The sequence below is a fragment of the Arachis duranensis genome, chromosome 4 (genome assembly GCF_000817695.3).
Source record: "Arachis duranensis cultivar V14167 chromosome 4, aradu.V14167.gnm2.J7QH, whole genome shotgun sequence".
In the NCBI taxonomy this organism is placed as follows: Eukaryota; Viridiplantae; Streptophyta; class Magnoliopsida; order Fabales; family Fabaceae; genus Arachis; species Arachis duranensis.
In genome coordinates, this window is record NC_029775.3 from 25,261,292 (window position 1) to 25,276,283 (window position 14,992).

The window sequence follows — 14,992 nt, forward strand, 5'->3', positions numbered from 1 at the left end:
TTTTCACTGAGAGGATGGGAGGTAGCCATTGACAACGGTGAAACCCTACATACAGCTTGCCATGGAAGGAGCCTTGCGTGTTTGATGAAGAAGACAGTAGGAAAGCAGAGATTCAGAGGATGGAGCATCTCCAAAACCTCAACCTATTCTCCATTACTGCAAAACAAGTAATCATTTCATGTTCTTTTGTTTTTCACAATCAATCCTGATAATTTCTGATATCCTGACTAAGATTTACAAGATAACCATAGCTTGCTTCAAGCCGACAATCTCCGTGGGATCGACCCTTGCTCACGCAAGGTATTACTTGGACGACCCAGTGCACTTGCTGGTTAGTTGTGCGGAATTGCAAAAGTGTGATTGCAATTTCGTGCACCACTAATTGAGCTGCGTCAAATTTTTTGTTCTATTTTGTCCTTTGATATACAATTAAGAGTAATTCCAAACCCTGTCCATTTCCATTTCATTGCAAACCAAAAATTAGAATCCTATGATTATGTAAGCATATATTATGAAAACATTGACAACAATTATGTTATGGATGAATAGATTAGTAGTGCAGGAACAAAAATATGCATATAACATATGTTTCTCCAATTTCCAAAATATTGTTGCACAGTGATGTCAAACACTTTAATTTGCATTTCTTTTAAACAAAAGGATAGGTACAAGTACAGGAACAATATATGCATATAACATTATTTATTTTTTGCTAGATATAATTAACCCTGTTGCCTATCCAACTTTAAGAGAAGAACAACTACTATAATCTGCAGCATACATACAAACATCAAAATTTTTTCCATTTTTAGAACCCTAACTTCAGCCTCTAACCTCCCAAGTTTTTAGGAAATCTTCATCTTTCATTCTTCATTGTCAATTGAAGGGCTTGTTCTACCATCACATGATATCACATCTCCTTCCAGAATTTTATCTACCCACACAAACAACTCACATCACCTCTTACCTATAGTCTGCACCTAAGAAAGTGAATCAGCCAAGTTTATATCCAAAAATACAGCAAACAACAACAACAATCACTTATATTGTAGTTTGGGCAACCGAGGAACGTTCTCCCTGGATTAGAATCCGTCCCTAACTATCGCAACACTGGTCTCGACCCGCACCCACACCATTCTGGCAAACACGAATCTCTGTTTCTATTCATTTTACTCCAATACTTCCAAATGATCGTGGGTTGTTCAAGCTCCTAGCTGCGTTGCTCGCGCTAGCTATAACCATGTGGCTTTGAAGATGGAGAAGACAAGATAAGAGAAGCGAAGCAAAGAGAAGAGAAGAGAGTGAGCAATGTAGAGATGGTTCTTCAAAATTGGGGATTGGGGTTTTTAACTTCAATTTAGGGACCAAATTGAATCAAAACAGTTTACTCTGCCATGTCAGCTAGACGTTTCTTTGACAGCATGTTACGAAGGAGTCCAACTCAACTTTCCGGTAGCACCAGATGGATGAAATGTGCTAGAAGGCCGAGTCTGAGTCCTGGAGTGTAACTTTAGCAATGAATATGGATAACTATTAAGATCAGGGACTACTATAAGACTCGAGTGTAACTTCAAGGACCACTTTGAGACTTACCTCCACACTTCCCCTCATCAATACTTATAATCTCAACAATATATTCAACAATTTTCAATCAAATATAATTATTATGTAACCAACGTCATCATTATCTCTTATTATCATCAATAATCATTCACCAATTCTCATCAGCAACATTAATTACCATATTTTTATAGCAAATAAAACAACTTGACAAATAGTACTAAGACTTAACAATTCTGTCTAGTTCAACTTAACCTCCGGTCACGTAGCCTAAATATTCACATGACATTACATATTATATATAATTAACCAAAATCATACCTTACCCGATTCCTCCCTAATGCCAAAGCACCTCAAATTGCCTCTTCTCCACAAGTTTCAAGTTTTCAAAAGCCAATTTCACAAGTTCAACTACTAAAATTTTATTTCAATCCACCAATTGAATTTAACAAGATACACAATCTAATTCATATAATATCACAATAATTAACATTGAGCTCACTAAATAACCTATTCACAAAGGTTACGGTTTTCTTACCGTTATCCACGAGTCAAATGGACAAAAATTTAGTGATTATCCGCTGTTAGAGTTCACCGAAACCATCAAAACACTAAAATCCTCAACATCCAAAACCCAAAAATCACGAATTGAAGAGGGAGAGAACTAGGCATGAAATCTCAATTTACTTACCAAATTATTGTGTAGGTTTTGTAGAAGATTCTGAGACAAATCGTAGTCACTAACAACTCGTCAATTAGAGCTCCAAATTGAAAGTTACGTGAATTTAAAATATTGGACAAGGATTTGGATTTTCCTTCCCAAATCACTGTCCCTCACTCTTTTCTTAAGCTTGGAGTATGATAAATGAGGTTAAGTGGCTGAATTTTGGTTTTTATATATATAAGTCTTGAATTCGGTTTAGATTTAGTCTAATTATTTTGATCTATTAATTTGTTTTTAAGTCAAAAATTTTAAAATTAATATTAAAATTTATATTTTTAATATTTTTACTTTTTTAACTTATTAAATATTAATTTTTTTATTTTTTAAATAATAATTATTTTATTACTTAATTATTTACTAATCTGCTCAGAATTTACAAATGGCCAAAACGTCAATTGCTAAAAATAATGATTGGTTCTAACAATCATGAAACACATGTTACGATCCCAAATAAATTAGCGTTAACTCTAATCAAAATCTCGTATAGAACGGTTTATAATGTTCTTTGGTTTACAGTGTTGATAGGTACTTTATTTTTATTTTTTTGTAAATTGATAATANTTACGTCAAAGTCTAAATAATAATAAGTGTGATGGGTCTTTTTATCTTAATAAAAGTTATTTTTTATTAATTTTAGTGAAAAATATATTTTTAGAAGAACAATTAGTATATTTTAAAAATTATAACTTTTTTATTTTATTAAAAAAATTTATTTTATGTTCAATTTAAATAAGATAAAATAGCAGTCAACCAGGGAATACTGTAAACCGTTTTATTCATTATTTATTTATGAATAAAACAATATTGGATTCACAATAACGAGTGTTTTTTTTTTAGTAATGGAATCTTGATTGTGTTATTCGGTGTTATGAAAAAGTTGTGTGTTTTAATCTATTATGGAAATTATTTTTTTTAATTTAAATTCTCAAAATTATTAAGGCTCAGAATTTTATGAGAAACAAAATCAATAAAAATTAGAGGCTTAGAATTGTTGTAAGATAAGTTTGAATTCTTGAAGTTTTCAAATCGAACTTTTAGAATTTATAATATATAAATTATTGGAGGATTTGATTTGTAATAAAATAATTTTTTATTAAAGCAAATTGAAAGATTCGATTAGTACGTTTAGATCTTTTTTAATATTAAAATATAAATATAAGAGTTAAATTTGTATATTTAAAATATATTTTTTTAAAATCACAAATTTAAGATTTAAATTTGTGGTGCCTATAAAAAAATATACCACTTTTTCGTATGGTTAAAAATACCACTAAAAAATCTATACCAAAATTAAAAAGCGTTACGATAACACATATAAATCAAATGGAGCTCAAAATTACACAATTCAATCAAAAAGAAAAACGTTATAAAGAGAAGGACAATTTTATGTAATTTGAATCAGCCTGATTCGAATTACTCATTCCAACACTAATTCGAATCAGACCAATTCGAATTACTAGAAACACACACAAATCGAATTGGTTTATATAATTTGAAACAGCATGAGTCAATTTATGCATGCATGTGAAGTCGCTACTAATTCGAAACAAGTTGTTTCAATTTCGCCCCTAGTTTTATTCTTATATACAAGGTAGTCAGAATCGCGTGTAAACTCGTGGAAACGCACGATTATACGCTTCTACTTCATCTTTCCATTGCGCTTCTGCTTCTCGTTCAGAATCATGCTGCTTCATGTGAAATCGCCGTTGAAAATCGCAGAGTCGCCGGAATCGTAGCTTCTGCTGCGTGGTTGCGTTTCAGGTTGAAGAAGTTCTTTTCCTTGGCCCTGAGCCCCCTGATTGCAGCCCAACCCAACCCAATGGCCCAGTCTAAATAGAAGACCATGGAAGAAGAGCCCTAGCAGAGTAATAGTCTCTAATCTCTTAATCTCCCTTACTTTTACAGTTTATCTTCAATTCTCCATAGCCAAATCCGGAAACCCCAATTTGGAGCATCGCCGACTCGCCGTGACTCCGTGAGGTTTGCCGCTGGTGTTATCGACTCGGACTGGTGGTGGTTGGACTGCGTGAGGCCGTGAGCGTCACTTTGCGATTGCAACACATTGAGACTCTCTAGCTCAGTGGCTCTGCCTTTCTGTCTCTGGCTCTGGAATCTGGATTGGAATCTGGATCGCTGGTCACTGCTCTTCCCCTCCCCTTTGCTGCTAGTTCATCAGGTAAGTTAAGAAGAAGCATATCACTTACTCACTCTAGTAATATAATTGAACGCTACTTCTGTGGTTCTATGTTAATATATGACAAAATTTCATCCTAATTTCATCCTAATTTCATCCTAATTTGTTGTGGCCTGTTTGATTTGTGTTTGGCTAAACCTCTTGAATGAAAATAATTATGTTTTGTTTTATTATTTTTATTTCTAGATGTGACAATGTTCTCTACCTTCGTGCTGTGCCTAAGGATGAGGAAATTGATGATGCTGCAGAAGACTAGAATGATAAAATTATCTCATTGTTATAACTTATAACATAATTAGAGACCTCTTAAATTCAGGTTGTGTATTTATATGTAGAGATTTAGATCAATATAGGTTGTCTATGATCTACTTGTTTAGACCTCTTGATTTCTACTGTTTTGAATTTGATTTTTTCTAGTTTGAAAAAGTTGAAGTAGTGGTCTGATCTGGTCTGGTGCTGCTATGCTTTCTTCTTGAATGTTGCTGCATAGTTGGATAGTCATGTTCTCTGGAAAGTGAGGTCTTTCTTATAAATGTTCAGCCTTGTATATTGGGTTAAAGTTTTGTGTGATGATAAGTGATAACCCATATTTCATTGACAATGTGGTATATAACCTTGCTGTTAGAGGTTAGAACTTAGAAGTCACAAATTCAATTAGGGACCATAACCTTCACAACATTGGTTCAGTGCATTATGGAGGACAAGACAAAGAACTTTACATATCTCAACTCTCAACCAACTCAATCTATTAACCTATTTTTGATAAGATTTGTTAACCATTAATTAATCTTCTTTACTGTCCTAGTGTCCTGTACTTGTGAATTTCTTATTTCTCTTATTTTGGTGTATATATGTTTGTATAAATAAAGGACATTAGATTATGTGCCTGTTATATAATAATTAAGCATATAGATAAATGTTTAAATTTGATTTAGTTCAGGATTTTAAATTCATCCACCATTAGCACATACATATTTTACGATTAGTTGAATTAGATATCCAAGTGATGCTTATATAATCTTTGTTCTCTATCAGATAAAATAAACTATAACAATAATTAAATAAGTGTTGAGTTATAAAATTCTAGCACAATTAAACTTTTGGCCTTATGTTGATTTACCTCAAGATATAAGGCATGTATGTGGTGGTGTTCTCACTTGAATAAACCCTGACAAGAACAAAATGGCTGGCCTTATTATTTTTCACAACTCAAAAGCCTTGCTCGTGTTATTATTGTACTTCCATTCCAACTGATGCATTTCAATGAATTGCTTATACCAAGTTGCTGAATTGTAATGTGTTCCATCTTCAATTCTTCACCATAAGCAACTATAACAGTACTAATAGTTGTGCAGCAATAAGCACTACTACACTATATTGGTGTGGGGTTTGTATGCAATAATATTTATTGAAAAAGCTATCTATCTATGTATCTATATAACGCATAAAATTAAATTGTATGTGTATATTCATTATTTGAGCTTTATGGTTTTGTTGCAATAATATTTATTTCATGCATGTTATAACTATTTATATCTTAATGTCTTCATTATTTGTCACCTATATTATCCCAATAATTTGATACCTATCTATATCTCTGAATTATTGTTGTGGACTTGTGGCATTGAATATAATTCTTGAATTTTTGTTATGCTAGTAATTTTTGTTTAAATTGGATTGTTAATTTTTTGTTGAATTGATTCATTGAATATTTATTGTTTTTATTTTTTTTCTGAACAGGAATGGCATCGACTCAAGCTAATGCAAGTGAAAATCCGACTAACATTCCAGCTTTTCAGTCAGGAAGTACAGCTAGAATCGCTAGTAAAAGAAAAGTTTCTAAGAATGCTCTTGGAAGTAGAACTGATGTAGGATGGGAGCACGGGATATCTGTTGGAGAAGATGGAAAGAAGATACAATGTAAATATTGTCATAAAATTTTTTTAGGAGGAGTTTATAGATTGAAACACCACTTAGCAGGAACTCAAAAAGATGTTGGGGCTTGTACAACTGTTAGTGATGAAGTTAAGAAGCAAATGTGGGATGTTGTGAGTGGGTTGCAAGTGAATTTGATGAAGAAAACAAGCATGGGTGGGGCAAGCCCAGGAGAAGCTGCTAAAGAAGTTGACACTACCGGTGAAAATAAAAAGTGAAAAGAACTAGATGGCAACATATTCAAGAAAACCCGCATTAGTACTCAAACAACAATCAACAATATATTTAAGAAGAATTTGAGAGAGAAAGTATGTTTAGATATTAGTGCTTTTTTCTACAACAATGGCATCCCCTTTAATGTTTCAAGGAGCGAGGAATATAGTAGAATGTTTGAGAAAGCTATAAGATATGGACAAGGATTCAAGCCACCATCCTACCATGAATTAAGGGTGCCTCTTTTGAAGAAACACGTGGAGCTTGTTCAACAATCACTAGAGGAACATAGAGCATATTGAAAGCAGGTTGGTTGCACAATAATGACTGATGGTTGGACAGATAAGAGAAGACGGACCATCCTAAATTTTTTTGTTAATAGTCCTAAAGGGACTGTTTTTCTAAAATCTATTGATGCTTCTCATATTACTAAGACAGCTGATAAAATCTTTAAAATGATAGATGATGTAGTTGAAGAGGTTGATGAAGAAAATGTCATCCAAGTTGTCACCGACCATGCGGCTAACTACAAAGCTGCAGGAGAAATGCTAATGAAAAAGAGGAAAAAGTTGTTTTGGACGCCTTGTGCAGCACATTGCATTGATTTAATGTTAGAAGACTTGAAAAAAAAGTAACACTTCACAAGGACACAATTTACAAAGGTAGAAAGATTACTACTTACATATATGCTAGAACTGTTCTTATTGCACTATTACACATCCACACTAAGGGAAAAGATTTGGTGAGGCCGGGTATGACCCGTTTTGCAACTTCTTACCTTACTTTGGGATGTCTCAATGACAACAAAGGTTCCTTAATAAGAATGTTTCTTTCTGATCAATGGACTTCTAGTAAATTTGCAAAGACAAAAAATGAAAAGATAATTGCAAGTGTGGTGTTAGATGAGGTGTTTTGGAAAGAAGTGGTAATTTGCTTGAGGGCTGCCTACCCTCTTCTTCATGTGCTTTGTATGGTGGATTCAGAAGAAAAGCCGGCAATGGGATTTATTTATGAAGAAATGACAAGTGCAAAGGAGAAAATACGAGATGCATTTCAAGGAGTTGAGACAAAGTAAAGTGTCTAATTATTTTATTTTTTATTTATTTTATTTTTTAATTAATGCAATTCTGAAAATATTGTTTATTTTGTAAATAATTTATAATTTTTTTATGTTTTAGTTATATACCTATTTGGGATATTATTGATGCAAGATGGGGTAACCAACTTCATAGGCCATTGCATGCTGCAGGCTATTATTTGAATCCTCAAATTCATTATAGCTCTGATTTTAAAATTGCTTATGAGCTTAAGAAGCAGTTTTATGCTTGTATGGAAAGGATGACAGAAAATCCAGATTTAATCACTAAGATGGATGTTCAACTTGAAAATTTTAAGACTCGAAAAGAGTTTTTTGGTAGTAAAGTAGCTCAAAATGCAATTTATACTAAAACTCCAGCTCAATGGTGGGATTCTTATGGAGATCAGCATCCAAAACTCCAACAATTTGCAATTCGTGTCTTGAATTTGACATGTAGTTCATCTGGATGTGAACGTAATTGGAGCGCTTTTGAGATGGTTAGTAATTAAATATAAGTTGCATTTTACTTTTATAAATTTGGTTGTTAATTCTTCAATTCTATCTTGTTGTTTGACTAATATTTTTTTATCTACTTTTGAAAGGTTCACAGAAAAAGGAGAAACCGTTTAAAAGCTAAAACCATGAATGATGTTGTGTTTGTGATGACAAACTCAAGATTAGCAAAGAAAAAACAAACTAGAAGAAGTCTTGATTATGACTATAGTCTTGATGAGTTAGACTCTGATGAAGAGTGGATTGTTGCTGACGAAGATGGAGAAGAAGAAGATTTAGATGCTCTAATTCCAGATCCTGATTTAAATGATGAAACAAGTGGTAATAGAGTTGTTGGTGCATCTAAGGATCCTTTGACAGATCCTTATCTTGATGATGATGAGTTTGAAGAACTTCTCCAAAGACCTCTTCCTCCTGCTCCTGATAATGAAGAAGATGGTAATGCAGAAGTTTGTGAAACTCGTGAAGATTTTATGACTGATGAAGAATAGAATGATTATTAAATAACTTGTTTAGATTTTAGTTAATTAGTTGTTTATTCTAGTAGTTTGGTTAGTTTATTTGCTACTTGAATTTATTTTAGTGTCGTATGAACTTGTGAGTTGTGAATTTGTGTTTTGATTTGTGAATTTGTGTTGAATTGTGACTTTTGACTTGTTATGGTATATATATATTAGTTATAATTCTATGGGTAATTTAGTTTATTATTTGAGATTTATTTTATTTTCTGTAAAATTAGTTTTTGCTATTAAATTTTTCTAAATTTTTATAATTTACGAGTCATATTTACGTTCCGTCTTATGATTCAACGAATTACGATTTTGAGTTAGCTTAACGAGTCGAGGTAAAAACTACGATTTCACTACCTTGCTTATATAATTCGAATGAGGCTGATTCGAATTACTATGCATAAAGCTATTACAAATTTTTACAGTATTCCTACCATTTTTAAGTCATTTTTTAAATTATTTTATATGGAATAAAATTTTTTTGTGGTATAATTTAAATAGATTTATTAAAAATTTTATTAAAAAATATATTTACTCAATTTTCAAATATAATAATACTCTTTTACATAATTAATAATTTAAAAATTAAAAAAACTATTTCATTTCATGCGAATAAATTAAAAAAAGATTAAATTTAAATACAAATATTCTTGTATGTACTCAAATTTTAAATAAAATACTCTACATAATCAATAATAATTTAAAAATTAAAAAATATTTTATTCCATGCAAAGTATTTGTTACCTGGGGAATCTCGGGTGATCGGCGAGTCGGGTAGCGATGAGAGGATGAGAGGGTGAGAGGGTGAGGCCTCGGACTGACTTGGAACGGGTGTCGAGATGTGGGTTGAAAGCTGGCGACGCCGGAGGTGGTGTGGATGAAGGGGGTGTGGCCACCTGCAAGGACACTCCGACGATCAAGTCAGTGTCCGTACGAGGTGATAGCCAAATTAGGTAAGACGTTACGTACCTCGGAGGGAGAGTCGACCTCTTCCCTTATATACTATGTTGGGCGAACCCATAAATGACCTAGCCTGTAAGACCGGGTTAATTAACGGCTAATTAACCCATAAATTAGAATTTATTCTAGAAAGCCAAAAATGTGATTTTTGTGGCTTAATATGATAGAGGAGATTGAGACGAGAATTTCGGTACTAATTTTATAGAAATCGGACCAAGATTGGACCGAACGGGCCAAACCGGGCCAACCAGACCCAAAGTGGGCTCTTGGCCCAACTAAACTAAACAAAAACCCTAGTTTTTAGCACTCTCTCTCCTCATCTGAGACACTAAACACGCTGAAATGGAGGCCATGGAGGGAAGAACTCTCTCTCAACTTCTATCTCTCACTTGATCTTCAAACCACCATAACTTTTGATCTAGAGCTCTGATTGCCGCACCATTTGCAGCCACGCGTTCATCGCGGAGAGCTCTACAAAACCCATATAGTCAATCTTGAGGTAAGCCATGTTTTGCTCTTCAAATTTCCAGCTTTGATTTCGAGTTTCATGAGCAAAAATATTGAGATTTTGGGCTCTTTGATGTTATAGGGCCCAACTCTCTTGAAGGAGAAGGTTAATCTTGTCTCTTTGGACCTTGGTGTGGTAAGATTCTCAACCCTAGTGTAATTTGTTGTTCTATGATGTTTGGGTATTGAGATGTTGTGTATGGATATGATGATTGTGGCTTAGGTTGTGTATGTGTGAATATTGGAGCTTGATTAGTGATATTGAAAAGCTTGAAAAGAGATTTGGTAGTGAAAAATCTGTTCTTGGAAGTATTGAGGCCTTGAGAGCTTGAGGAAAAAGTGGTTTGGAAGTGCTCCGGTTGAGCTTGGGAAATCGGCTAAGGTATGGTCTCGGTTTTCCGTATCTAATATATAATGTGGTAGGAAATACTTAGGCTAGAGGCCCTAAGATAGGCATTGAATTATTGATGTTGTTGAATGGTTGAAATATATGATGTGTTCATATATGTGATGATGATTATTGATGCCTTAATGGTGTGATGTATGAGAAATATGCATGTTGTGATATATGCTTGATGATTGATTATGGTTGAATTGTGGGTGGAACCATGTTGATAGTGAGTATGATATTGATTGTGTACAATGATGATTTATTGGAATTGGTGTTGTTGAAAATTGGCATGAGGAGGAGTATATGATATGTCAATGTGTTTGAGTTTGAGCCACTTGGGTAAAGTGGGTTAAAATGATGGGATAGTGATTTTGGTGAATTGTGGTAAAGTATCAATGTGTGAGTTGAGGAGGCTTGATGTTGAATTTGATATATTTTGATTGATTTCAAAGAAAAGGGATGAAATTAGCATGTTTTGATTGATTTTGAAAAGAGTTGAAAATGGCTTGTTTTACAAATGGCACTTTGTGGTTTTGTATGAAAAATATGGTTTTTAGGCATACTTTGACGGGACATAACTTGGACTACGGATCTCTGTTTTGTGCCAAATCTGTTTAGAAATGAAATTGGATCCGGGATGTCCATGCCGTTCGAAGAACGGGTGAAAAACAATTTAAAATGAGAAAGTTATGTCCGTTGGAAGATTGGCAGTTGAATCTGTGAATTCTGCAGCTTTGAACTTAGAAAATTTTTAGCAGAATGACCCCCGCGCGTAGGCGCGCTTGGTGCGTACGCGCCGTTCTTCTAGAAAGCGTCATCCATGCGTGCGCATGGTGTGCGCGGACGCGCCGATGTGCTGCACCCAATGCCTAGCCATTTTTCAGAGAGTTGTGCTAGAACTGTGCCAGATTTGTGCCTAGGGCACGAGAGCACCCACGCGTACGCGTGGTTGACGCGTGCGCATCGCTTGGCTATTTTTCAATCCACGTGTTAGCGTGCATGACGCTTACACGTCGATGAGTTTTTGTGGCCATCCACGCATGCGCGTGGAGTGCGCGTACGCGTGGCCCTGTTTTTCATCCCAAAGTTGATTTTTGAGTTTTAAAAGCCAAATTCCATACTTCTAAGCCTCCGATCTCACCACTTATGTCTTAAATCATTATGATGTGCCTAGCAATGAGAAAAGGGGCTAGGGGATGTGGTAACTTGCGAGTGAAGCAAGGGAAAAATGAATGATCAATGAGGATCAAAGATGATTATGTGAGATGCGGAGGACGGCGGTGGAAGTGCTGGTTATGCAATGGGCCGAAAGGCCGTAATTGTTAATGAAATGGCTGGTTATGGATTTAACCGTGAGCCGGATGGCTGGTTATGGATTTAACCATGAGCCAGATGGCTGGTTATGGATTTAACCGTGAGCCAGATGGCTGGATTATTGCCATGTTACGGCGGAGCCATGATTATGGCTAAGAATAAATGCATATATGCTGTTGAATGAATTGTGAATGTGGCACTTCTACTATCGGAGATGAGAGTTTCCCTGGGAGAAAGCAGTGGCTAGCCACCATGTGCTCCAGGTTGAGACTCGAAGCTCTTTTGACCCTATGTCGTTAGGGTGGCTGGGCTCTGTGAAAGCCCCGGATGAGCTCACCCCCATAAATATTCACCAGTGAGGGTGATAGATTTGGATCATGATTATGATCAAATTTATATTAAGTATAACTCGAGTTGGGGAGACACGACAGAGGGACAGTCCAATGGTTAGCTACCAGGACTTGTCGGGTTGGCTCTATAACCGATAGATGATATCATCAGCCATTAGGGACAGGCATTCATCATATGCATACTATGTGAATTGTTTGAGATTGCCTATTTGACTGCATATTACTTGCTATTTGTCTAAATGCCTTATTTGTTCCTATTTGTATATCTCTTATCTGATATAACTGTGTTTGCTACATTATACTCTTGCTGGCGGTTGGGAGGTCTGAAGGAATTGGAAAGGGAAGCGTTAGTTAGACTGAAGAATCTTTAGCCTGACTGAAGAATCTTTAGTCAGTCGCCACATATGGTTTAGCTTGTTTATAAGCTTTGATATTATCTGGAGGAAGTTCTAGGATTGCCTTTGGCTTTCCTCTATTATTATGTATTATATATGTGGAAGTTGTTACCATGCTGGGGACCTCTGGTTCTCACCCATGCGGATTTTGTGGTTTTCAGATGCAGGACGTGAGGTTTCTCACTGAGGCATGCTGGAGACTCCTGGATTAGCGAAGATCCTTTGTTCTCAGGACTTTTTTTGGTTTATATGTTTCTCTTAGATACTTTTATCTCCATTAAATAATACCAACTGTGATGACTCCTCTTATGGGAGATTTTGGAGAATAGGTTTCTGTATTTGTGTCCCTTTGGGTTTCCTTTGGGGTTTTCCTTATTTTATCATATGTATATACTACTATGCTCGGACCGGTTATCTTCGCAGCCAGATTTTGAGTCTTGATATTCCTATTTTTGACACTCCTTTGTATATATATAATCTCGCGTTGGTTTATCCTTGTTTGTTACGTTATCGATCGGAGTGTTGCGCTTTCAAATTGCGATTTTTGTTTACCCCTTTTTCTACAAAGGCTCCTAGTTATAATCAATCATTCATACTACTATACGTACTAAATTTTTATTTTAGAGGTCATAATACCTTGCCATCTCTGAATTATGACTTAAGCATAAGACTCTGTATGGTAGGGTGTTACATTATGGTATCAGAGCAGTTCGTTCCTGTAGAGCCTGAGGGACGGACTGACTATGCTTCTGTGCATTCTCTGTATGTGTGTTATGTGCTATTAGTATATCTGCTTGATATAATTGGTATAAACGTTCATGAGCATGCATTTGGGACTTTGAAGCACTAGACTTCCGATATTGAGCCTGATCAACTTAATATCGATTGTTGATGCTAGCATAGAGTTGCTATGCTACGATTTAGGAAATTGCACAATCGGCAAAATTCCTTCCGGCAAGTGCACCGGTTATCGTCAAGTAAAAACTCACAATAGAGTGAGGTCGAATTCCACAAGGATTGGTTGAGTGAGCAATTCCAATTAGAAGTGTGTTCAAGTTGAGCGGAATCAAGATTTAGATGAGACTTTGCGGAATCTTAAATTGCATGAAATTAAAGTGCTGAAATTAAAAAGGGATGGGGAAAATTGCATGAATTGAAATTGCAGAATGTAAATAGAAAAGGTAGATCAGAGAGGGGGAGTTCATTGGGTATTAGGAGATATTGAGATCTCCGAATCAAAACATTTTATCTCTTCCTCAACCAATGCATTCATTGAATTTTGCTTGGTTAGTGAGTCATAGCTCTGAATTCAATTACAAAAAGCATCAAAACTAAAAAAATGATAAAAAGTCCTGAAGTGAAGTCCTCGATCCCCCTCTGGGGCTGGATTCCCCTTCAATCCAGTCCTTTCAAATGCAGAAACTAAGGCCTTTAAATAGGCTTCCTAAATTACAAAATGAAAATGAAATTAAAAGCAAATTACAATCAAATGAAAATAAACTATTCTAGATGATTCTTGTGGCCTTGGTTTGGTGTTGTTGATGGGCCTTGCTTGCTTGAAGGGTAGAGTGACATAATTGATCCAAAAAGGATAATGATCCATTAAACTACACTCAAACGTTGCACCCCCCTTTCTTGAGTTGTCACTTTGTTCTCTTGTCAACCTTGCCAATTTGATGCCACATATAGACTATTATACCTCGTTGGAAAGCTATGGATGTCAGCTTTCTAACGCAACTAGAAGCACCTCAATTGGATCTCTATAGCTCAAGTTATGTTTGATTGAAGGTGACAAGGTTGCTGGTTGGTTTGACAGCGTTTAAGCCAACGTTTAAGTCACTTAAACGTGCTCGAAAATGCCAATTTTGGGAGCTCAGTTGCATTGTCCACCCCATACTTCTATACATCGTTGGAAAGCTCTGGATGTCTACTTTCCAATTCAACTGGAAGCGCATCATTTGGAGTTCTACAACTCGAGTTATACTCCATAGAAGGTGAAGAGGTCAGCTGGCCTGATTGCATGTTGGTACTATGCTCTTCTATGCACATTACGGGGCTGTTTTCTCCCTCAATTTTTAGTATCCACCATGCATGCCATATATGCTTGGAAAGCTCTAGATGTCTTCTTTCCAATGCATTTTGAATCACCTCATTTGGAGTTTTTTAGCTCAAGTTATTTATTTTTGAAGAAGGCATGGTCAAGCTGTTCCATATAACACGTTTAAGCTCCAGTTTAAGCTTAAACTGGAGCTTAAACGTGGAAATGGCTTCCTGGTGCATAATTTGGGTCGAACACGTTTAAGCTCCAGTTTGAGGTCAAACTGGAGGTTAAACGCCAGTTACAGCATT

General features: G+C 35.4%; 1 pseudogene; it reads left to right on the forward strand.

Moving 5' to 3' along the window:
- LOC107483789 (uncharacterized) overlaps nucleotides 1-8,943 on the forward strand; it is a 27,669-nt pseudogene extending 18,726 nt beyond the window's left edge.
- The last annotated feature ends 6,049 nt before the right edge of the window (nucleotides 8,944-14,992 follow it).